The 25,010-nt window shown below is 50.5% G+C and overlaps 1 protein-coding gene and 1 long non-coding RNA gene across 2 annotated transcripts in view; both read right to left on the bottom strand.

The window, feature by feature from the left end:
• The window catches only part of KIRREL3 (kirre like nephrin family adhesion molecule 3), a 493,013-nt gene that overhangs the window by 274,812 nt on the left and 193,191 nt on the right, over positions 1–25,010 (bottom strand). The gene's annotated exons all lie outside the window — the stretch shown is intronic.
• LOC125939050 (uncharacterized) lies at positions 894–5,729 on the bottom strand. The gene is made up of 3 exons (XR_007462920.1): positions 4,786–5,729; positions 1,515–1,608; positions 894–1,232 (listed from the first exon to the last, which is right to left on the bottom strand). It is a non-coding gene; the product is annotated as an uncharacterized LOC125939050 (long non-coding RNA).

Genomic DNA, 25,010 nt, shown 5'->3' with positions numbered 1-25,010 from the left:
ATTGCTTCTGTGCAGTCATTGTGTGGGGCTTGTGGGAAGGAGAAGAAGGCAGCGGGAGGTCCTCAAGTTCAGGACCATGGCTTTCTGAGGTTGGTGACAACCAAAAAGCTGCCAAAAAACCCCACACAAAACAGTAGAGAAAAGAAGCAGGTGGAGACAGCACTGTTTTTCAGCCCAGGCCCCCTCTGTCCATCCTTGCTCCTCCCACAAACTAATAGGTGGTCCAGAGGTCCCCCAAGTGCCCCTGCCAGTCATCTGGAAAGAAACCACAGTTTAGCTGTTCCAAGGGTTTTTGGTCATTCACCGGACACTGAGTGCCTCCTAAGCTCTGGCACGGTGTGACGTGCTGGGTGTTGGGTGCTGGGGGCTAGGTTCTTGGCTCCTGGCCTCGGGGAGTTCAGAGTCCAATAAGGAGGACAGTCAGATAAACAGTCATTTGCAATGTGGTGTAAGAACCACGAGATCGGGTCAGCGCAGAAGGCCGTGGAGGTGCGGGCAGCTAACCGAGGCTCTGGGAGAGGACAAAGGAAGGGTCTCTCAGGGAAGCCCAGCGCCTGCACTGATGCTGGGGAGCGCAGAAAGGGGGGCATTCTCATGGAGGAAGTCAGGGACAACTGGTAGACCAGCATGGAGGAAGCCAGGGGAGTTGGCTGAGGTTGGCAGAGGCATGAGGGCTGCTTATAAGTTTGGATGCTCTCACAAGGCCCAGGGGAGCACCGGGTGCTTTTGAGCAGAGGAGTGGCACGTCCAGGAGTCAGCCAGGAACTGTTGCCGAGGCCTGGGTGAGAGATGCTCCAGATGGGTGAGGAAGTAGACTTAACAGGCCTTGGGAACTGACGGGGCTTACGTTCTGGGGAGGGAGACAGACATTAGACGACCAATTACACAATTCATTATGCGATTACCAGCGTGAGAAGTGTTCTGAAGGACAGTATGGAGTGTGTGGGCCCACTGGGGGGCAGATAGGAGGATCCCTCTGGCCAAGGGCATGGGGGAGGCTTCCTGGAGCTGAGGTGGTGAGCGGGGCAGGGAGCAGCACGTGGACAGGGCAGGCAGGAGGACGTATGGCATCTCTGAGGACCTTAGAGGCCAGTCCGGCTAGAGCAGGGGAGGGCCAACCATGGCCTGGGAGCCGAATACAGCCGCCTGCCTCTTTTGTCAGCGAAGTTTCACTGGAACACAGCCGTACCCGCTTCTGTACACAGTGGGTGTGGCTGACACACTTTTTCACACTGTCAGGCAGGGATGAGAGTGAGGGAAGGGAGGGGTCCAGGGTGCACCATTTAGGGAGGCCTTCCCCCGCACAGCCGCAGCCCTGCCAAGCAGCCAGCCACCATTTCCCCACAGTCCTGCAGTCTTCCCTTACCTGCCTCTTACTCCCTTCCTACAGGGGCAGAATTGAGTACCCTCGACCTCGGAACAGCAGTAGGTTCCGGGGTGTCGCCCCCTACTGTGTAGTCAAAACCCCACGTCTACCTTTTGACCCTCCCCAAACTTGACTACTAATAACCTACTGTGGACCAGATGCCTTGCCGACAGCATAAACTGGATTCGCACAGATTTTGTACGTCGTATCTACTGCATACCGTGTTCTTACGATAAGGGAAGCTAGAAAAGAGAAAACGTCACGAAGAAAGTCACAAGGAAGAGAAAATACGTCCACCGCGCTGCGCTCCTTTACAGAAAAAAATCTGGGCACAAGTAGACCTGCATGGTTTGAACCTGTGTGGTTCAAAGGTGTTGTAGCTGCAACGGAGACCTCTGGTTGCAAAGCCGAAAACATTGGCTCTCTGGCCCTTTATAATAAGAACAACCTTGCTGCCCCTCTGCCCTAGAGCACAAGCACGAGGGGGCGTGGGGTACTGGCCGAGCACCGATGTTACTGGAGTGCAGCTCACCTCCCCTTCACGCTCAGCTCTACAGGCAGAAGCCACCTGTATGAACACCTGGGCCCCTGCAGGGGGCTGGCAGAGGGGAGCACAATTCCTAGCTGTGGAAACATGCACAGTCCATGTAGAAGGCAAGCAGGAGGTGCTGGCCAGTTATTGCCCTGGAGGCAGCCCTCAACAAATGATGGATCGATAAGGGGGTTGTGGGGATAAACAGTCCAATTTCCTTGCTTCTCAGTGGGGGAGAAGGTCGGGCCCCAGAGCCGCCTGGAGGGACTAAACACAACTGCACGCCGCGGTGTCTGACTTGACAAAGAGCCCTCCACTGGCTCCTTTCCTTCCCTTTCTTGCTCACCAGCCCCATCCGTGCTTCCTGGGATCACTCCCCAAACAAATTACGTGCATTTTTCTTAATGAGTATTCATTTATTTTTGAGAGAGAGAGAATGACTGTGAGCGGGGGAGGGACACACAGAGAGAGAGAGAGAGAGAGAGAGAGACCCAGAAGCCAAGGCAGGCTCCAGGCTCTGAGCTGTCAGCACAGAGCCCAACACGGGGCTCCAACCCACGAACCGTGAGATCATGACCTGAGAGCCGAAGTCAGACGCTTAACTGACTGAGCCACCCAGGCGCCCCTGCGTGCATTTGAATCCTTGTTCTAGAATCTGCTTTGAGGGGACCCAAACTAGATGGTGAGATGTCCCTGAGCTGCCCAAGGTGTCAGAAGGTACCTGTACCACATCCTGCTGTAGAGGAAAGAGGCCTTCTGGATAATTAACAGGGTTTCATTTGCATGAAACCCCTCCCCTCCCCTAAGCCTCAAGCCACAAGATGAGGAGGTGGACTTAAATTTTTTTTGTTTTTAAACTTTTTTTTTAATGTTTATTCATTTTTGAGAGACAGAGACAGAGCAGGAGCGGGGAAGGGGCAGATAGAGGGAGACACAGAATCTGAAACAGGTTCCAGGCTCTGAGCTGTCAGCACAGAGCCCGATGTAGGGCTCGAACTCACAAACTGCGAGATCCTGACCTGAGCTGAAGTCGGATGCTCAACTGACTGAGCCACCCAGGTGCCCCCAACATTTTTGTTTTTAATTCTAAATTCAAATACTACCTTTCTGTGGGACTGCGTTGCTGGGATCCCTACATTCCTAACAGTTGGCTTCTTGTGCAAGCCTACTGCTCTTCTGCCCTAGGAAAAATGTCCAGACAACTGATGGAGTTCCTGTTTTGTCGTCTGATAACTCTGCTTCCTTCTTCCTTAAAGAAAACTGTGCCGAGAAAGGATCACTTGAGAAAAGCTATCTTTGCTTACCCTACTCCGGCCATCCATCTTGGACAGAAACTCAACTATTCTGTGTTTTTCAGTTTCCTTCCCAAAGGTCTCGGTGCGCATTGGGCCAGTTCGGGCAAGTTGATAGGCTCGCCTCCTGCACTGGCCAGCCCCTGATGGGGCCCCAAGTTAAAATACAAGTTTTAAGTAAGTGCTCTCCTTTCCTGGGAATTGTTGACAGCTAAAGACCACATGGGCTCATCAGTATGATCCCAAAGAGAGAAATGATCGGGGCAAATGGCTCCAAATGGAGATGAAAAAGCTTTTACAGTGACAGGGAAGAGATATCGCAAGCTGCTTGAGGAAATGCAGTTTGGGAATATAGGGGAACATGGGCCATTCTGTCAATAAAAAGCAAGAGGAAAGGGACAGGGAGCCCGCGAAATGGTGTAAAAGAGAGAAACAAGATGAGGTGAGAAAAAGGGGTAGAGTCATCAGGCACAGGGAGGGGAGACGGAGTAAGCCAGAGCAGTGGCCATCAGAGAGCCTTTCAAAGAGTGGCAGGGAATACAGAGCGTGTTCGGACCTCATCGAAGCTGAACACCGTGGCAGAGGGACTAGTGTTGCAGCGTGAAGTGTGTAGGAAAGCTCTTGGTGCCCATTTGAAGAACACAAGAGCAATCTGCGGTGTTATTGACTAACAGAAAAATGGCTCCTCCCTGACTTAGCACAGGATGCATTTATCTTCGGACAGAACCTCAATAAGGCCCGGAGTTAGTTCTTAGGTGTTTTGGCAAGAGGTCGGACGTGAGAAGTGTGGAAGATGTGCTGTGGGGTGTGGGGTGGGGTAAAAAGAGGTGGGTAGGGAAGTGAGGGCAGGGATGGGAGGTGATGGGAAAAAAGCAGAGGAAAGGAGATGGAGAGAGGGAAGGAGACAGGAGGGAGAGAAGGAAGAACACAGGGGAGGGGGCTAGGAAGGAGAAAAGGAACGACAGGATGAGAATTTAGGAATAAGAGGTAGGGAGAGAAGAGGGGAAGGGAAGGAGCTGAAAGAGATTTGGAAAATCTTCAGCTGGGAAGAACAAAGCAGCTGACATCCTTGGAGGACCTGCTAGGTGCCACACGTGGACCGAGGCGTCATTTCATTATCTTATTTAATCCTTATATCAACATCTCATTGGTGCTATCACCCTCCTTTTTATAGGTGGGGAACTGGGGGCTCTGAAAATTTAAGTCACTTTGTCCGCAAATCGCGATATTGAGGATGGGATTCAAACTCAGGAATAAAGGAAGTTTAAGGTGGTTCAAGATTGGCTCCACCCCAGGGGAACAGGCTAGCTCCTGCTTTTCCAGATCTCTAGGCTGTGGACCAAAGCACAGGACATTCATTCCTATACAGCACTGTAGCATGGAACAACTTAGGCCTCCGACCACCAGGGGGAGCTGTCTTCCCAGCAGACATAGGAAGCCAATTGATCTAAGAAATAGCCAAGTCAGGCAAAGTTATTTGCTAGCTTGCCTTTGTGGGGGATTAATTCGGTGATCAGGGAGGGCACCAGCTGAGAAAGCTGATTCATATCAGCTGATTTTTACTTTATCCTGGACTCCATCTAAATGGGATTTACCTGTTAATTTCTCCATCAGTATCTGTTTTGCTCCCTTTGCTCAACTTGTGCTCACGACTTATTTGTCTACTCTGGTTCTGTCCGTCTCCCTTGGAAAGCAAGGCTGTGTCTGTTTCATTCCCTTCTGTTGGCCCAGGGCTGACATTGTAGGTGTGCAGTACATTTCTGATAAATGAATGAACAAGTGAGAGGATAGACACATGCTTGAGCAGGAAGGGATCTTGAAGAAGAAGCATTTAATCCTACCGAAGTCCAGTCAGATGGGAGTCTCAAATGTTGCTTTTAAACAAATGGCTTTCTTTGCTTACCGTGGGTCCTCATGTCGGACATCACCTTCAAGACCACCTTCTTGGTGTTTTAGTTGTTTAACCAACTGGTATCTTTTGTGGGGTGGAGTGGGGTTGGGAGTTAGGAGGAGGACCACATGTCTTGTTTTGTCCTGGTAATGATAATAATAAAGGTTCCCTGCCAAGACTGTCAAGATGTCCAGAGAAACAGTGGATGTGCGAATGCAGTTTGTAATCTGCACTTTGAAAGTGGTCATTGTTTTCTGGAGTACCACCGTTCTTCACCCTGCTGTAAATTCTCTTATACCGACTCAAGAAGCTATGGGAACCGGGAGTGACAGAATGTTCTAACAGTTGGTCACACCTCCTCCTCGACCTACTGAACTGGAATCTCTGGGAGCTCTCTCTGGAACCTGGGCCCCAGGTAGGTCTGCGGTGGGTATGGTCAGGCTTGGGAATCACGGTTCAAGCACACCTTGTCCCCCGTCCCCACTCATCTCTGTCCTTGGGTTGCCCACCCACCCCAGCCTAGGGTGTCTGCCTCTCTTGGTGACTTCAGGGTCACTGTGCAACTTGAAAATCAGTTTCCATCAATGGTGTTCTTCATTTTGAGCCACAATATAAAACACTTTATTGTGATTACAAATAGCAAAGTTATCTTCTGCCAGAGCTTCAGCATCTGAACTTAATAGCATGCTGTAATGCCACTCTGTGCTGATGTGTGGCATATTTAATATCCATCTTTCTTAGAAATAACAGTGTTCAGAAATTAGAAGGGACTTCAGCAGCGAAATAATTAATGTGGGTAACCGTCATAACGCCACAAACGGAACAAGTACAGATGGTAGTGAGCCGTGATTGCCAATATGCTAACCTGTTTTGACAGAACTTTAAATTTCTTCCTTGGGAAGTTCGTGGATGGGAGTTAAAATGACCCTTTCCTCATGACAAGAGCCCAGTCTTCCTGGGTTAAGGATTCATTGGATCCCCTGCCCGGGCAAGGGAGCAGTGCAGAGCTTAGGCTAGAGATGGGGGGCATGCTGGGTCTGGGACTCTCTTCCATCATGGCTGCCTGGTGTCAGGAGGGAGACTTCCACCTCCCGCCTCTGTGTTTCTGGCCTCTGTCCCAGGCTCGGGCAGGCTGGGCTCCCCTGGAAGTGCAGCCAGACATCTAGCTGTCCTGCACAGTGGCCCTGGGGGAGGGCAGGGGGCCCTGGCTGGGCTCCACTCAGTGGGCAGTAGCTCTTTGAAGATCCTAGCAGCAAGCAGGGGGCGGGTTACAGAACCCAGCTCCAAGATGCTGCATGGCAGTGAAAAATAGCCATAGAAAAATAACTCCTCAAACTCACAGCTAAGTGTCTGAGGGAAATGTGGTGAAGAGGTGTTTGGGAAGAGCTACCGCTCGTGGCTGCTCCTGCTTCAGCTCCACTGGTCTCTAAGCCGGAAGGACCAACCAGGATTCTCAAGATGACTCAGAGGTCCCCAGAGAAACCCTGGAGGGCAAATCATGGGAGGAAGGGTAGCTTTTACTGGGCCCCTACAATGGGAGAAGCACTGTGCTCTCCACATATTTTATTTACTGTGCCCAAGGATCATCTCAGGTGGGCATGGTGAGCTAATACTTAAAACACGGAATCTGATAATTGGACAATAAGTGATTTGCCAAGTTCACCAGGGGCTCTGGGAACACCACCTTGGCCAGGCACCCCCCACTGGTGTGATACTAGAGGGGCATCGCTCAGTCTTTCCACCCCTGAGGTCAAACCCTCCTCTTTGGTGCCGAAACACAGCCAAGGAGACTGATCCAAATATTTGTCCCCTTTCCCTCCAGCACCATCATTTCCCCGTTCTCTATTTAATCATCTTCTTACAAAAATGCTGTTATATCTCTAAGTTTTAAAAGCGAAGACACCTCCCTTGACCCTGGTTTCCCTCCTGCTACAGCTCGTTTTCTGTGTTCTCTTTTATAGAATTCAAAAGAGCTGTCTCTCCCTGCCTCCAATTCCCCTTCATCCATTTTCTCTTGAACCCACTCACTCAGATTTTGCTCCCAGCACTCCACGGAGACAGTTCCTTTCAAGGTTACTGCCAAATCCAATGGTCAACTCTTGGTTGACGTGGTTGATCAGCTCTTCCCATTTGAATGCTCTCTTTTTTCAGCCTCTGGGAGAGCAGTCTCTTTTCTCGGACAGCGATTTCTTTTGGGTCCACTCCTATCTCATGGTGGGAGCATTGGTTCTTCTCCACCTCTATTATTCCCCAATTTTGGAGGGCCTCAGAGCTTCTCTGGGCTGTCCACATTCACTCGATTATTATCTCATTCAGTTCTATAGCTTTCAGCAGCATCCACATGCCGAAGACTCTCTCCTTGCTTGACATGTCCATCTGGATGTCTTATGGGCATCTAAAATGTAAGCCAGCCAAAACTGACTCCTGCATCCCAGCCTACCCCCTTGCCCCCTGCCTGATCCCTATCTCATTAGATGGCAACTCTGTTCTTCCTCTTGCTCAGCTACAACCTTAGAGGTCACCCTTGCTGTCTCCCTTTCCTTAACACTTTGCATTCAATCTTTTATCCAGAAAATGACTATTTCCCACCATCCCTGATGTTGCCACCCCGATCCCAGGCAGCAGCATCTTGCACCTGGAAGAGAGCGTAAACTCCTAAGAGGTGACCCGCTTCTATTCTTGTCCTATAGTCTTCTGGGCCCAGGGTCCGGAGCTAGCCTTGCACGGGGTAAACAGAACCCTGTGGCTCCTCTGTTTAAACGCTTCAGGGATCCAGGGTCAGGATCGGGCCCCTTCCCTCTCTGATCTCAGCTCGTACATCTTCCCTTTACTTACTCTGCTTTGGCTAAACGAACCTCCTTGTTTTTTCTCAAATACACCAAGCAGGCTCTTGCCTCAGGATCTTGGTCCTTGCTATTTTTTTTTTTTCATGCCTGCCATCTCTTTTACTTTGCCTTATTTTTCTCTCTTGAACTCACCATTACCTGACATCATATACTGATTTGTGGAGTGTCTCTCCCCTCCTGCTAGAATGTCAGCTCATTGAGGCCAGGGCTCTATCTGTTTTGGCCACGACTGTGCCCCCAGTGCTTAGAATAGGAGATGCCCGATACCAGGCACATACTAGGTGTCCAGGGAATATTTGCTGAGGGGATGAATCTAAACTCCGCGTGACTCTGGGGTCTTTGCCTCTTCCACCAACCAGCACAGTGCTGCTTGCGTGCAGAAGGGGGCATGCCAGCAAGATGGGGCAAGATGCCTGGCTCTCTGGCGAGACAGAGTTCTACGTGCCAGTGAGGCCCCAAATGCTCCCCAAGAAGGGTGTTGCCACAGTAGCTAAAAATCAGGGCTCAGGGAAATATGCTAGATTACAGGATGCATAAAAGGAAATAAGAACATTAGATGGGTAAAATGTGGGGACAAACTGAAAAGTATTTTCAATTTAGATCCAAGGGGCTTAAATTCACGTTCCCTCTCCTGTCCAGCCTGGGTGAAGACATTGATCATGCAAGCAGAGACACTTTGGGGGGTGAACGGGGGCTATTAATAAGTGTGCCAGGACACGCCCCGGCCACCAGCCAGCCCAGGCACGCTTCCTCTCCTGAATCGGAGAGGAAGGGGCTGGCTGGTGGCTGGGGTTGATGATGCTGCTGGAGGGCAGGGGCTGAGGGAGATGCTTGGGAAAATGCAGGGAGACAGAGAGGGGACCAAGCAAGAGGTAGCAGCTGGGAGAGGGCAGAGAAGTGTTGGGGCATTTGGTCTGACACATGAGAAGGGCAGAGGCTGGAAGCAGTCCTGGGAGAGGGGCCACTTCCCATGCCTCATAGAGGAGAGAGAGATGGGATTCCTAAGGAAGAAGCTAACGGGACACAAAATGAGCCGGTAAGAGAGGGGCGGTGAAAGAACAACTTTGGCAGGAAGCCCAAGTGCTTTCTGGGGCTGACGGAATGAGGAGCAACATGGTACTTTGGAAAGAAACATGGAGTCCAGACAGACTTTGTCTCACATTCTGGAACTTGGACCATGAGGGTGTCACTGACTATGCTCTGCCTCACCTTCCTCGTCTGCAAAATGAGGGGTGATAGCACCTGCCTTGAGGAATTCTGGGGAATAAATAATGCACGCCAGGCATCCATCACGATGCATGCGTCATGGCACACGATAGGTGCTCCTCTGGCAACAGAGAGGGAGCGTGCTGTGCTCCTTAAGAAGATGACGACAGGATTGGAGACTGAAGTTTACGTTGGGAGAAGTTGGGGACATGAACCAAAGGGTCTGATGGGGAAGTCTGAGCACCGAAGGAGGGGTGATGGTGGGGGTACTCTTATAGCTTGCTATGGCTGCACATGGAATATGGTATTGCAGTATTTGGCAAATGGAGGACTCCTCCATTTGACTGATGTCCTCATGGGCAGGGACTGTGGTTTTGTCATCTCTGTCCCAGGCATCCGGCTCAGAGCCTGTGATGCTGGTTGTGGCACGGTGGTGCCGCTGAACACGGCTGGACTTCCCCACTGAAACCTCCTGTAGCCTTCCCATTTAGAGGGCTCGGCTGTATCTGTGGAATGGAATGGAAGGCAAAGGAAACTGGGCTGAACCAGAGAGCACTGGTCCAGTGGGGGCTACAGAGAAGGAGCTAGAAATCATTAATCAAAGAAGGGTATCCTCTATTTTGTCCCACTCTGGTATAAAGAAGTAACAATTTTCTAAAACCGATTCTCCCCGGCCCCCTGACTCACAATGCTCGGGGACTGGCATGTACCTCCGTCTCATGGCGAAGCATTTCCTGGATGCTTCTCTTCCGTGGTTTTAAAATAAAGGTCCTCGGAGAGCAACCGAAGCAGACAGAATATTATCTAGAGTCTGTTGAGAGTAGTGAGTGTGTCTTATTTGTTTGCATCCTCACTTCCTAGACCAGCACCTGATCACATAGTAGGTGCTCAGTTAGTTTGTGCTCGATTACATAACGAAATGACACGATACGAGAAAGGGAGGGGCGGGGGAAGGGAAGCAGGAAGAAAGGCATCAATCAGCACAAATGCTTGCTGGGACTGGGAACTTGGGAAGCAAACCAAATGACCAAAAAGACACTCAGAATACTTTAAGAGATGGTAAAGACCATCATTGTTGTCTCCCCCTCTAGGGTCCCTGGGAATCTTCTTCTATTCTAGAACACAGTTGCAAAAAATACGACAGGTCTGATTGCTGAAGCTCCATGATGAGTGCAGGAGGTGGAGGCAGACTCGTGGCCACGCGTGCTGGAACAGAAATGCTGATGCGCCCTTTTAAGCCTTTGTGTCCTGCCTGGCTCTTTGTCAAAGCCAAGACCCTTGCTGAGGATTGAGACAGACACCATGCCCTACCCTGACTGGCCCTGGAGATGACCTAGGAGGGAGCGAGGGGAAGAAGGTCACCCCTACTGCACCCCTTGGAGGGTTTTGTTTGGCCACGGCAAGGGGAAGACCGGTTTCTATGTGAGATTCTCTGTTTCTGTCTCCTTGAGATTGGTTCGTTCCCTCCGTACCTTAGACACTTGTGCTGCGATACACTAAAATCATCGCAAGACAGGCCCCTCGCCCGGTTCACACACATGCACATGCACAGGCAGACATCCTGTCATAGCTGATTCCTCTTATGGACAAGATGCGGAGTGAATGAGCTAGCAGATGGACACCCTGGAGGTTCTGAGCCATGTCACTCCCTATCAGCCCTCTCCAAAGATCCAGGCAGGATCTGGGAGGGGCTGTCGATGAGGTGGGTGGGCTCTCTGAATCTCCAGCTGGAGCAAAACCTTTCTCTCCCCGAGGGATGGAGAGGTCTCTTCAGCTGTTCACTAGAAATGTCAGGCCAAGATTGAATCCAGGTGTATGTTTTAGCCGCCTTCCTTCTTGAGGCCTTTCGCCTCTTCAATTCCAGTGGAATCGGGAGACAGCTTCTGAATGCTGAGCTTGGAAAGCAGGACCAACACCTGCTTATGTGCCCGGGGTTCTTACTAGATTCTGAATAACCACAATAACAACCTTCCTGCATTTTTCCTCACAGCTCAACCTGTCAATTAGTCATGCATTTGATAATGATTCCCCGTGCCTTTGTTTTGTGTGTCAGGCCGTGTGCTAAGTGGTGGTCGTAGGTGTTTTCATTCCTGTCTTACAGATGAGAAGACTGAGGTTCAGAGAGGTGAGGGTTTGAGGGTAATCTCTCAAAAGTGGACAGTAGCTGATTCAGGAATCAAAGGCCTGTCTTATGATGTCTGCCTACCAGAGGGGGTCCCTAAGGCCCTTCTTGGAACCCTTGGGCTCCACTGAACCCCGTTTGACAACCACAGATGGAGACTCTCTTAAATTCTTAAAGCTCTGACATTCAGTGATTCCGGGGGATCCATTTATCTATGAAAGATCTCTGATACGTTTTCTAGAATTTTCCTTAGAAGTTTCCTTGTGCTTCCTTTAGGAGTTCTCTGAGGACAAATCTGGCCTCATGGAGCAGTCCAAACTTCTCAGGATGCCTCTGTACGAGTGGCTCCAGTCCACCTCTCCAGCCTCTTCCCCTACCCCTTCTTCCATTTCCCTTCTTCCAACAAAACTTGGTATCCGACTACCCGCCACTTCTGGACTTGCCATGCGTTCTGTGTCTCCATGCCTTTGTTTATGCTATTCCTGTGCTAGGGATGGATACCCTTTCCACTCTCCTCCTGGAAAAACCCTACTCATCCTTCAAAGCCTGGCTCAGACGCCCCTGCTCTTGAAAAGTCTTATTTCACACTCACTCACACGGGGCAGTCAACTGCCTCCTTCTCCAAGATGCCTTACCCTCTGGGACACCCCCCCTAACAGAGACCTCAGCATAGTCTATGGTGGCTCATTTAGACAAGCCCATCTTCCCCCAGAATGAGAGCTTCTCAAACACAGAGACTTAGTTCTGAGCTCCCAGTGCCCAGCACAGAGCTCGATGGGTAGAAACGACTCAATACGCGGATGTGAAATGACTGCATTTGGAAGGGGAGGCTGCTGGGGCAGCTCCCACGTAAGAGCTGGCTGGATGTCAGGTCTGCTCGCAGCTGCCCCCCACGCTGCCTCAAGGCCAAGTCTCAGAAGGTCAGCCTACCTCTTCTTCTTTTGCCTCCCACCCCCCTAAGAAAGTGTTCTGCAATGCTAAGTGCAAACACGGCATTTTGCCCTTTAGTGGCCTCAGCCTGGGAAGAAAGGCCACAGAATTGACAGATCTTAAACAAGTAAGTGGACAGTAGTCCCTTGGCTTGGTGCCGAGTCTAAATCTGGAGGACCTGGCTTCCGTGTTAAGACAGGAGGCCTAAAGGCTGAGAACTGCCCAGGTGTCTGCGAGCACCCAGCCCTGCCCGGCTGGTGTTGCCCCTCTGCATTGCCCTTCCCTCTGCCCCTCAGGGTGTCTGGCCACTCCACCTAGGGTGAGCTGTGTTTTTCTGGTCCTCCCCCTTCCAATCTCTCTGTCTGCCTCACAAAGTGGAGAATTCGATTTTCCTCCCAAAGGAAATCAGATTTAACTTAGCTCGATCCATTTCCACAATTGCTACTGAAACACTAACCGTCTGCATGAGGACAAAGGGCCAAACTTGTGACTTTTGAAGGCAGGTGGGGGCGGGTGGGAGCGGGGGGGGCACGACAGTGTCTGAGGGCCTAATCTGATACAGACCCAGGGGAAGACATCTGCAGGCAGCACAAGGCTGGTCTGAAGCCTTGGGTCCCCAAAGTCCAGTGATGAAGAGACCCAGAAAGAAGAGATTAGCTTGGAGCAGGCCCACCCCATGTGTGAGCACTCCCCCTGCAGACCTCAAGGCAGAAGCTCTGGAAGAAGCAGAACAGTGCTGTCTGGGAGCCTCCCAGCACCTCCTGCATGACAGCAGGACAGAGGCAGTCCAACACTGGACATGCTGGACTCACAAAGATGGGCAGAATCACAGGGGCTGGTGTGGTGGGGTAATGACGCTGCAGGGCAGGGCCCCACCTGTAGATAATCTGTGGTCATCGTATCAGGGAAGCCAGCCCCGGTGAAACAAACACAGACATGCAGGGTCAGAGGACCTCTGAAAAGCTATGTAACCTAGGGTGAGTCCCTGGAAGCCCCTAAGCCTCAGTTTTTCCCTCTACAGAATGGGTATGGGGGTGTTACATGCACCAACATATTCCGTGCGTGTCGACACCGTACGTCACACTTTCCCCCGTACTAAAATGAGGTGCCCATGGAGGTGTTTTCCCCACGAGAATGTAGGCCCCTAGAGGGGCAGCATGTGTCTTATTGACTGTTTCATTCCCAGGGCTAAGCATCCTTCCTGGTCCATACGGAGCTCAGTGGTGTTTGCTCACCTGAGCTGAAATGATAGATGTTAAGTTGCTTGCCACCTGCCGTACGCAGTTATTAGTTTCCAGGCTGAGCGATGCCAGTGTGGGATCCCCAAAGCCCTGGACCACGTTGACTTTATAGAGAGCGGGGAACAGAGGCAAAGAAACCCTGAGTACTTGCTAATGGAGTGAGGATGAGGAAGGGTTTAGGGGGGCAGATCTGTCGAGCACGTAACCCAACCCCCGGGACAAAAGATTCTGCGCCCCCAGTCCCTCCTGCCCCCTGTGCTGATTCCAGGGCCCCTTTCCCGTCCTGTGGCAATCCGCCACAGGGCAGGGCTGAGACTGCTGCCCTAGCTTCGTCATCTCACAGCATTCCAGGGGTGCCGTCTGTCTTCAAGGCAGAGCCCGGACTCAGAGTCTGAGGGGGTGGGAGGACAGGTGCGTGGGCTGGGCAGTGGGTTCTCTGGTTGCTGAAAAGACAAGGAGCAGGGCGGCTTTGGAACAGGCATGCATCCCTGCAGGCTTGCGTTGGGCCAAGGCGATGGCTGCGCCCCCTGGGCTGGCAAACACAAATTGGCCGTCTCCCTGCTTCTCACCTGAGCCCTGCCTGAATTGTAGGCGGGGCGGAAGATGATGGGGGGTCAGGGCGGTGTTGACAACGGAACAGCCGGAGAGAGTATGGACAGAGAAACACAAGAGTTCCTTCCTTCGGGCTTAACAACAACAAATCCAACTTTCAGGGAAGGGAGGTCGTACGTGGATAAGGAAAGAGAGAAGAGAGAGAAAGAGAGAAGAGAGAAGAAGGAAGTGAGGTCTGGTGAGCATCACTTCAGGGACATACTGCAAGAGAGACAGAAAGTCAAAATGTGGGCCGTTCTGCCGGGTCTCCACGGTCAGAGTGCTCACGGAGCCACAGGAGGGAATCGGTGGGGCGACACACACTTCTTGCTGTGTCAGGGAGTGACTCACCTCAATCTGTCTGGCGACTCTCCTTGTAAACACTGGAGCTGAGAGGCAGACAGGAGCCAGCATCCTGGCGTTTTGCTGCACAGACAGTGGGGAGCACCCAAGACAGGCTGGCGAGGGAGCTCACAGGTGAGCGTGGGCCTGGGTCCTGCTGTGGGCACTGGGCGGGGGCAGAACCAGAAGTACAGCCCCCCCCCCCCCCCCCACCGGGCACACACCTGCTATTTTATAGGCGACCACTGAGGCCAGAAGCGCAGAGAGCTCCTGGTTATGGAGGGAAACCTCATAATCACTAATAGAATGTCAGGTTTGTCTCGTGCTTTTAACCTTTCCAAGTCTTTCGCATTCAAAAGCTCATCTGCTCCAAAAACAATCCTCTGAGGTAGCCAACGGACACTTTTCGGCCCTTCCCTCCCTTGACATTTCTATGACATTTGGCTCTGTGACGCCTTTCCTCGGAAAACAGTCTGCTGTTGTCTTCTTTCCGATTTGCCATCAGCTTCTCTGACCATTTCCTCTCAGTGGCCTGTCCTGACTGTCCTTCCTTTGCCTGGCCACTTAAATGTTGACGTCCCCGGGTGCTGTCCTCAGCCCCCTTCTTGCTTGGGATGCCCTTCCGGGGGGGGGGGGCGTAGTCTCATCACCCACAGAGACTTTCAGATTTGCGTCTCATCCACACCCTGGCTCTTACGCTCAACCCCGTGGAACCAGCTGCCTGCCGGATCCCTCCACCCAGGGGACCCACAGTCCCTCAAGAGTGAGGAGTCTAAACTACCTAATTACCTCCTCCACCAGGTCGGGTCAACCTCTGCTTCCCACCATCCCAGTGCACCATCTACACCCCCTAGATGTCCGCTCAGAACCTGGGAGCCATCCTGGTCTCAGCCCTTCCCCCACCCCACATCTGATCATTCACCCTCCCAGCCTGATAGGAAATATGCCTTCGGTCCGTGCCCTTCTTCACGTGTCTACGCTCACACCCTAGTTCAGGATCTCGCCATCTTTGCTTAAGTGAGCGCTTCTCATCGCTCATCCTTGGGGATATTTGGCAACACCTGGAGCCATTTTCTTAAATTTGTAACTAGTCTAGTTTTTATTCATATTAAGAATAGACTGACTAGCCAAATGGACATGTGTGATCACTGTCCACACGACAGGCTATAAGCTATCATTTCCAAGACAAGATTGATTATTTTGTGCAGACATGACCCAACTGTATTTGGCTTATAACTTGATTACCTCAACTATTTATCACAAGCGATATCCATTTATCCTGAAACCTGTCTATGTGTATCTAGTCCCCTATAATTGATACACTGGCATCTATTTTGTCTTGAGAGGGCGTCTGACTCAAACAGATTATAACTGCTTTAATATTCACATACGACTTTGTGGAAGTTATGCCTTCCATTCATTTCCAGCGCTTCAAAACGAATGACCTTCAAATATCAGATCAGGAGTTTGTTTAGATGCAGATTTCTAGTCTTGGCACAAAACAAATTAGGAGAGAACATTTTTGATTGCCATGACTGAGTGGTTGCTGCTGGCATCGAGTGGGGGGAGGCCAAGGGTGCTGCTGGACATCTTACAGTGCACAGGACAGCCCCCACAACCAGGAGCTGGCAGTTCAAGATGTCGATGGTGCAGAGCTAAAAAAAGAAAAAAACCAAAAACCCCGGCTGGGACCACCCCACGCTTTCCTAACTGGTTTTTCTGTCATCAGATTCCCTCCCTTTAAGCCACCCTTGTCACTGCCTTCATGAGAGGATTCTTGACTGACAAACAAATCTGTCCCCATGGCTCCTATTTCCCAACTTCTCTGCATGGTCTGCAACATCTGTGGGGTCTGGGCCCCTGCCTACTACCTCTTGGGCCCCATCTTCCGCTTCTCTCCTAACCCTGCTCCAGCGAAACCGGATAATCTGCAGTTCTCTGAGTAAATCATGGTCTCGCTTGCCTCTCGGCCTTTGCTCGTGTCTCACATGACCCTGTCTCCGTGCCCACCCCACCTTGCCCATTGTTGGCGTCTGGTCAGTGCCGACTTCTCCTTCCAGACTCAGCCGGATGTCACCTCTACCACAGCTTGTATGAATTCTGAGGTCTACTTCTCACATTTCTGCAGTCTTCTTGGGGTCAAAGACATGGCTTAATTACCACTGCAGACCCAGTGCCCTGCATTGTGCCTGGTGAGTGAATGGGCACAGGAAGCAGGCTTGGCTGAACTTCACAAACCTTGTTGCTGGAAAGACCACGACTGGCACTCAGGTCTTCTGACTCCCAGGCTATGCTTTGCTAATCAGACCTGATGGCTTCAAGGAGGCCACTGGGAGGTCCTGAGTTCCCTGACCTCCCCAGCTCCCAGGCAGAGAAGAACAAGAAATGCATCATGCCTGGCTGCCGCTGCATCCCTAAGTGCTTCCATTTATTCACAAGCTGAAAGACAAAAGCCTGGCCCCCCAGCATATGCCAGATCAAAAGCAAGGAACAAAAAGGCCTATGAAAGAAAGATGCTGGGAGCAGTAACTACTTTGATGCAGGCAAGTCTTTGAGGGAAGCAACTGAGGACTGAGCCCCCAGCAGGGAGGAGAGAAAGAAGTGGCTGCCAGAAGGTGAAAGAAATCACAAAGAGAGGGGCCTCACTAGTGGCTTGGTGGTGGGTTTCCGGGAAGCCCCAGGAGTGGGGGGATCTCATTAATCTCACCTCCTTGCCACCCTGCCTTGAAGCCTCAACAGTCTGCTCCATTAGGAGACTGAGGATCTCCTACAGGACTACAGGAATGGAGATCAGAGCTGGAAATCTAGGAAGGAGCCTTACAAGTAATGGCTGGAGTAATACAGTAATCGATGTGAAACTGTTATTAACAAGAAAATGATTTTATAGTTTCTAACAATACAATGATTTAATAAGTTGTTCTCTTGAGCCCAGGGATGCGCGAACGCCCAAATCCTCAAGGAACGACGCCTCTTCATGAGATCACACTGAGAAAATACAAGCACACAAAGGAAAGCAAGGTGATGCTTTAGAGTTAGCTGAGCTTGGGCTCAGAACTCTGGAGCTGTCTGGTCAGTCGAATGAGACTGTGTTTTCTACTAAGCGAGTTGGGCCTAAGCAGCCTCATGACAATGGCCAATCTGACGCACCACCAAGCCCCCAGAAGGCCAGAGCCAGAGACAAAACGATAACGAAGAATGAGCACGTCCTTCTGATTCCTGGGCTGGAGTTGGCCTGGGAAGCTTGGCCCAGAACCAGGATGTCGCTTCTGGTTTGGCTGACATTTGGGAGAACGCAGGAAAGGGGACAGGAGACACTTTGAGGAATGTGGCCTTTCAAATGCTGGGGTGCTTCCCACCAGGAGGTTTTGCCTAAAGAGAATGCTCAGAAGAATCTTGGGATGTGACCTGAGGAGGCTCCAGGGCAGAAAAGGCAGCAGGGGGAGCCCCTCATCTCATCAGAAAGCCAAGCACACCAGAAGTTAGCATGAGGCTGAACCCTAAAGTCAACAGCAGCACTTAAGTGTTTCGTTTTGGATCCCAACCATTGTGCCCTGTATTCCCAGATACTGTTGGTGAAATCCAATGTCAAAGGAGGAGGGTTGGACCCCACTGTGAGCAGTGAGGAAATGAACCCAGGGCTCTGGGAGCATCTGGAGACACATGGGGCGAGCACAACCTTAACCATTCAGACCTGTGACTCCCAGCACCTTTGTGCAAAAGTCAGTTACCATACTCTACAGTGGCACTTTTGGCTTTTGGCTGCTGAACTTTCCCAAAACTTTAAATCACGCTGGGAAAGTACTTTTAGAGATTGTAATGGCCAGGGGGACACGCACACAGTAGGAGCTCAGCCTGTATCTTGGATGAGAAAAAGGAGGACCACAGTCATGGCCAAAGCACCCTGTCCGAATAGCCTCCCGTCCCTCAAACCTACAGGGAAGCGGCATCACAAGCTCAGGACACCTTAATCATCCTCCCTCTGTCCCCTGGAGGGACGCAATATGCTGGGAAGATCCAACCAGCATGCATCCTCGGAAGGATCTGGATTCTTTTCTTCTCCCTCTGAGCTGTCACTTGCTGTAAAAATGATCATTGATATTCAGCCATTATACTTCCATAATCATTAATATTCTTAAAAGGCTCTTGGAACACATTTATACAAGGCTACATGATCAGTTCCTACATTTACTTTCAATTTAAATAACGGCTTTAGCCAGAGTTTTGATGTGCTGTTTACTTTAATTACTGTTCTGCCCCTATCTGTGTCTTGACACAGTGTCATTTAATATTTTATGAATTTCCTTTAGCCCATTTTTTTCCCTGATATGTGTGATTCTAAGGGGCTGCTGATGCAATTTTTTTTTTTTTAAACTTGCACTTTTAACTTTTCTGAGGCTCGCTGTAAACAAGATGTGGCATGTCTCCGGATGCTCTTCCCCTGGTGATAATCGGAGGGAATAAATAAACCAGCAGACAGCTGCTTTACCAAGCTGGCACAGGGATGCCAGGGTGTTCTGGCCCTGCTGGGGGCTCATAACGACAGGCCAGCAACTTCAGACGAGGTAGGACATGGCCCAGAAGAAATCAGAGTCTGTTCCCCAAAGTGCGGTCTGGCAACTCAGGCTCACTGGGGGGGGGGGGGCGCACCCTAGAACCACGGACTCAGAATCTGCATTTTGACAAGATCCCTGGGTGATTGGTGTGCACATTAAAGTTTGAGAAGCACTGCACTAAAGGAAATCAGCCGGTAGGTGGGAAGAAAATAGGTCCCTCTCTGCCTCTCTCTCAAAATTCTCAGGCCTTCATGGAATAAAAGCTATACTTCCAGGATCTATGGCAGATTTTCAACCCCATTTCTTCTTTTTTTAAATGTTTATTTATATTTGAAAGAGAGACACAGAGTGTGAGCGGGGGAGAGGAAGAGAGAGAGGGAGGTACAGACCTGAAGCAGGCTCCAAGCTGTCAGCACAGAACCTGACCTGGGGCTCGAACCCACGAACCGTGAGATCATGACCTGAGCCGAAGTTGGCCGCTTAACCGACTGAGCCACCCAGGCGCCCCAGTCCCAGGCCCATTTCTACATAAATACTTCAATTACTGTGTTCCTTATTTGCTTCAAGATTTCCCCTATTTTTCTGTTCATCCATTCGTTTATCTAAGAAATCTTTGTTTAGTAAGGCCACGTGCTAGGAATTACCGAACGTGAAAAGTAAGATGTGGAGGGGTTACCTGTTGTAATAGCGTGCCAGGTGCTAAGGCCACACAGAAGCGGAGACTAATGGAGATGTCAGAGAAGCTGTCATTGGAGAGGTGACTTTTTTGGAACTGATTCTTGAAGACGACTAGGAGTTCACCAGGCGGAAGAGAAGGGGTTGTTGGGGAGGATAATTCATGTTGAGGTCAAGAGGCAAGGACTAAAAGACACAGACAGAGGTGTAAATGTTCTTCAGGTAGAGTTTATGGCCGGGATGGTATTATCCTCGGGGCCAGCCCTGCTTCTGGCTCCAGTCAAGGGCAGCCCCAGGCACTGCCTGCAGGAACCACAGCATCTGTAGCATGGAGGCTCAAAAGGTGGTGTTTCCCCATCCCCGGGAAGGAAAGGCTTTTCCCATTGGGACTGTGGTCGGCTGCTGCTAGACACAGGAACTGGTTCTAGAACAGAGTTGGCAAGGATGCACCAACTCATTTCCAGCGATTACTAGTGGTAGCCTTTGATGGGTACCCTCTTCTTCTCTGTAAGATCTGTAAAATGGGTTCCTGGGAAGGCTAGATGAGAGAATATGGGAAAGAAACGGGCACTTGGTAGGCATGTCATAACATGACTGGATCTGAGCTTGAACCTGAGGTTGATGTGCAGGGCGGGGAAGTGGATAACAGCAAAGACAAGGAAAAGAACAGGCCAGGTAAACAGTGCCGGGACCCTAGAGCAATGGAGACCTGAGGGATGACCGACCAGGAAGAAAGAAAGGGAGAGCTTCCATTGGCCCCATTTCCAGCCTCCTCTGCCCACTCTTTCTGGCACCCAGCGACAGATCGACACCTCTGTTGAAAAGCAGAACCTCTCTGTGGGGCAGGCCAGACCAGAGACGTGCTCTCAGCCATCCGGGCTTGCTGGAGACAATAGCTTTGGAGGCAACAGACAGCTGTCAGTCTCCGGAGAACAGGAAATGAGAGGAGAGGTGATCAAAACCTTAAGGACAGATATTATTGCCTTGTCTCTTTCTGTATGAATGGAAGTAAATTGCCCTTTGGGCAGAACCGAACCAAAGAGAAGCTATGAACTCGTGACGAGCAAATAAATGCAGCTAAACATCACGTTTCCACTTCTTCCTTTCTCATATATGGCATTTATCATGGATAACAGATGACTGGATAACGTTTTTTATTTTTATTTATTTTTTATTTTTATATATAGACAGAGTGAGCTGGGGAGAGGGGCGGAGAGGGAGAGAGAGAGAGAGAGAGAGAGACAAAGAGGGAGAGTGAGAGAGAGAGAGAATCTGAAGCAGGCTCTCTGCTCAGCGAGGAGCCCCATGGGGGGCTCAATCCATGACCCTGGGATCATGAACTAAGCCGGAATCAAGAGCCAGACGCTCAACTGACTGAGCCACCCAGGGGCCCTCGATAATCTTAATTTAATGGCAAAAGGGAATCATTCCTGCTAATGAAAATACAAACTACATACCCTAATAGTTCCAGATCCTGGCACTGCGCATCGGCAGTCTGACAGCAGCGTGGGTATGTCCATCAGTTCTCAGGGCTATCTCAACTCCTGATTTAGCAGGGTAATTTGTATGAAACTGCCTAGCATGGTGCCCTATCACACAGTAGATGTTCCAGACGTATGTTAGTTTCTCTCATTGCACAGTTACTGCCGCTGGCTGGCTACCTTGCATTTGTGTGAATTTGGTCACAAGACGGGACTGTCTAGAGAAAGCAGATGGTCTGCTTTACTTTCAATCATAATCATAGCAATCACAGCACCATTTATTGGGCACTAGACTATGTGCCAGAAGTTTTTACACACACTTGCTCACTGAACCATCCAAACAACCCCATGAAACCGGAACTGTGTCGTCCCCCTTTTGCAGAAAAGCAAACTGAGGCTCGGAGACGTGAAGTGACTTGACCAGTTAGAAGAAGCTCAAATGTAAATGCTAGAGCTGGGATTTGAATAGAGGCCTACTTCTCAACAACCGAGCCAAATTGAGCTCTGCTTAGTGTTTTATGTCACCTTCTAAACAGAGAACTTGAGAGCTGGAGGGACCCTCGGAAATCGTCTTGGGTAGTGGTTCCCAACTGGGAGATGATTTTGTTCCCCAGGCGACATCTGACAGTGTCTGAAGGTATTTTTGGTTGTCACAACGAAGTGGAGGGGAGGGGGGCATGTGCTCCTGGCATCTGATAGGTAGAGGCCAGGGATGCTGCCCAACACCTTACCAGGCTGACGCAGCCCCACAACAATGCATTATCCTACCTGAAATGTCAATAGTGCCAAAGCTGAGAAAGCCTGACCCAGACCCATCTCCTGATTTACAGATAAGAAAATTGAGGCGGGGGTTGGGGTGAGGGTAGGGTTCCAGGTTACGCATATTTCACCAGGACAGAGGTCCATGGGAATCACCACACTTCTCCTACAGTCCTTCCTGCACCCTGTGCTCTCCAGGAGAAAGAACTCAAAGGGTTCAGACAGCGTGGTATGGAGAGGCATTATGTAGTTTCCTACGGGAGCCAGCTATTTGTTACATCAGAAAACATTATCCTCAGGAGCAGCACCCTTATTTAGATTTCAGGCAAAAAAAAAAAAAAAAAAAAAAAAAAAAAAAAAGAAAAGAAAGAAAAGAAAAGAAACAAAAAGAAAAGAAAAGAAACAAAAAAGAAAAGAAAAAAAGAGAAAAGAAAGAAAAAAAAGAGTAAAGTTTTCTCAAGTAGTAAGATTCCTACTTTGCTCCGTTTAGCAATTTTCTAATGCAGCTGCGGTGGAATCTGGGAACGTGCTGAGAAGGGATGTGCTTGCCAAGGGGAGAACGAGTGTGTCCCCCTAACCGGGGGCTGCTTTAGAGACAGCGGTGGCTGTCAGCACGTTGGGCTGGGGCCCAGGAACGTGCGGGGGAAGCAGGACACCTTCAGGGCAGAGTTCTTTTATGACACTTCAGCTCTCTCGTGACCCTGTCACTCGTGTGTTGCCACACAAGGAGCCCCCACGGTTCTAGGGGTCAAGGGGAGGGGCAGCCTGTGGACAGGAAGGAACAGGGGTTTCTGGGTTACACCTGGATCCCAGCGAAGGTTCTTGGCAAATTCTCGGCATCTCTAAGTCTCGGTTCCCTGCTGGTACAATGATGGCAATCACACCAGTGGTGGGCAGAGTGGGCTCACTTACATGAATACTTAACACGGCAACGACACATAGGACAAATCGATGCTTCTTCCCTCTGAGTCCTCCAGCATATGCGGACACGGTGAGCTATAGGAGGCGTCCGTGTGCAGAACGCTGGCCATGGCAGGAGATTTAAAATATACTAGTATGGGGGCGCCTGGGTGGCTCGGTCGGTTAAGCGTCCGACTGCAGCTCAGGTCATGGTCTCGCGGTTTCTGAGTTCGAGCCCCGCATCGGGCTCTGTGCCGACAGCTCGGAGCCGGAGCCTGCTTGGGATTCTGTGTCTCCCTCTCTCTCTGCCCCTCCCCTGCTCATGCTCCATCTCTCCCTCTCTCTCTCTCTCCCTCTCAAAAACATTTACAAAAATAAAATACACTAGTATACCCGAGGCTTCCTGTGTGTTAGTTACAAAGTGTGCAAGGCCAATAGCTAAGCCCAGGAAGAAAACCTGGAGTCTTTCATCCAAAGGCAAGAAGCCTCCAGCAGCCCCCATTAGCCCAGCCTACTCACCGCACCTTATCTGGTCCTTTGCCTGTCCTTGGGGCAGGGAGCTCTCTCTTGTCCTCCTCACCCAGAGTTCCAGACACAGGCAACAGATGGATGCAGGCTTCCCAGAGGGCTGGGCCAGAACCTTCCTGGACCCGCACCTGCCTCGGTACCCTCAGTGCCATGTGGGTGTGATGCAGGGTTTGCACAGAGCGCTAATGGAGCTCTTTAGTTAATATTCAGGCTGAGTGTCCTGTTTTTTTTCCTAGGCGTGCAACATTGTGGTTCAATATTTGCTGGGTGGTAATTAATAGCACTTAATCTGTACATCTTGAACCTGTTTCCCATTTGTTAAGGAATGAAGTCATTGTAGCCACCCCACTTTTGGCTCCTTCTGTCCTTTTCCCTTCCCAGAAATGTCCTTTCTTACTTCAGCCTTAGCAGTTCTCAGGAACAGAAGGCCAAGGCAACACAACACAACACAACACATAAAAACAACAAGGACAACAACCACCCTAGAAAGAAGTTCATGGCTGCCTTCGTGAAGCAGTGATCTGAAAAAAGTTTATGAAAAAAAAGGGAAAGAAAGAAACTCCCTGACCTGCCCCCTCCATCCCCTAGGCCTCTAGGCGTCAGACAAGAAACTCCTTAAAGGGAGAGCACAGTCTCTCATTTCTTCTTTCCTCCAGACAGTGTCTAGTAAACAAAATACTCTCAGTGAAAGAGCTATCATTTATTGAGTGCCTACTGTGTTCCAGGTGCTTAAATGGATGTTTCACTTAATTCTCGTGACACCTCAGCCGTCTCAAAAGTCAAGCATGTATTTTCTCCCTTATACGGTTCAAAGGACCGAGTAACTTGCCCAAGGCCACACAGCCGGCAAGTGGCAGGACGGAAACACAAATCCAGACAGGTACGGCTCCAAAGCGGGGTTCTTCCCAGTGTTCCCCGCTACCGTCTGCAGGCGGATCCCACCAAGGTGACTCGCCCAACTTCTGCACGAGACCTGCGCACAACGCATCAGATGATACTCCTTATAATGTTAAATCGATCCCCTATTGGCAAGGGGGCAGGCTTCTCCAGAAATCACTTAATTTTCCTCCGCTTCCACAGCCTGTGGGACGGGCTGAGCGGCATCACTGGGTTACCCTCATTTTATGGATACGGCAGCCGAGACCCTGAGCAGCTCCTGAGTAGTGTTCTGGCTGTCGGTCAGGGTGCCAGGCAGCACCTGGGCCTGGCCAGCCGATGCTCTCTTCCCAGTGCTCTCACCCGGCCCAGCTGCTTTGTATGATAGCATCCTACTGACATCTGCATTTCAGCCGGGGCTGAGAAGGAGGGGTAGACACTATTAAGAGGCGTGAGGGGAGCTTGGGGGGCAAGGCATCCCTCCCCCCCAAAAAATATGTTCCTGCCACTGGTTTGGATGCTGGCGAACACCTACAGCAGAAACACAGCAGAAACTGCAAATCAGGCAGCGTGTGTCAGATTTTAAACACCTCAGGGAGTTTAGGGCCAGCAAATAAAATGTGCTCCATTTTGCCAGAGCTGAGGGGATTGGGCAAGAAGGAGCCCTTAGAATTTTGACACTGTGCTTTGATCAGTGTGACGGGTTTAATATTATAGAAATATTTCATTGTTTCAGCAGAGACGAGGAAATCTCATCATCCATCCAGCCGAACTGTACGTCTGTCATGACTCACGGGAGGGGTGGGGGCAGAGAAGGAAGGGGAGAAAGAAAACGCTGATTTAAAATCCAACGTAACCTGAGGTAAATTTGGCCCATTA

The sequence above is a fragment of the Panthera uncia genome, chromosome D1 (assembly GCF_023721935.1).
Source record: "Panthera uncia isolate 11264 chromosome D1, Puncia_PCG_1.0, whole genome shotgun sequence".
Lineage (NCBI taxonomy): Eukaryota > Metazoa > Chordata > Mammalia > Carnivora > Felidae > Panthera > Panthera uncia.
The sequence above is the reverse complement of the archived record's forward strand: the minus strand, read 5'-3'. Positions and strand labels throughout refer to the sequence as shown.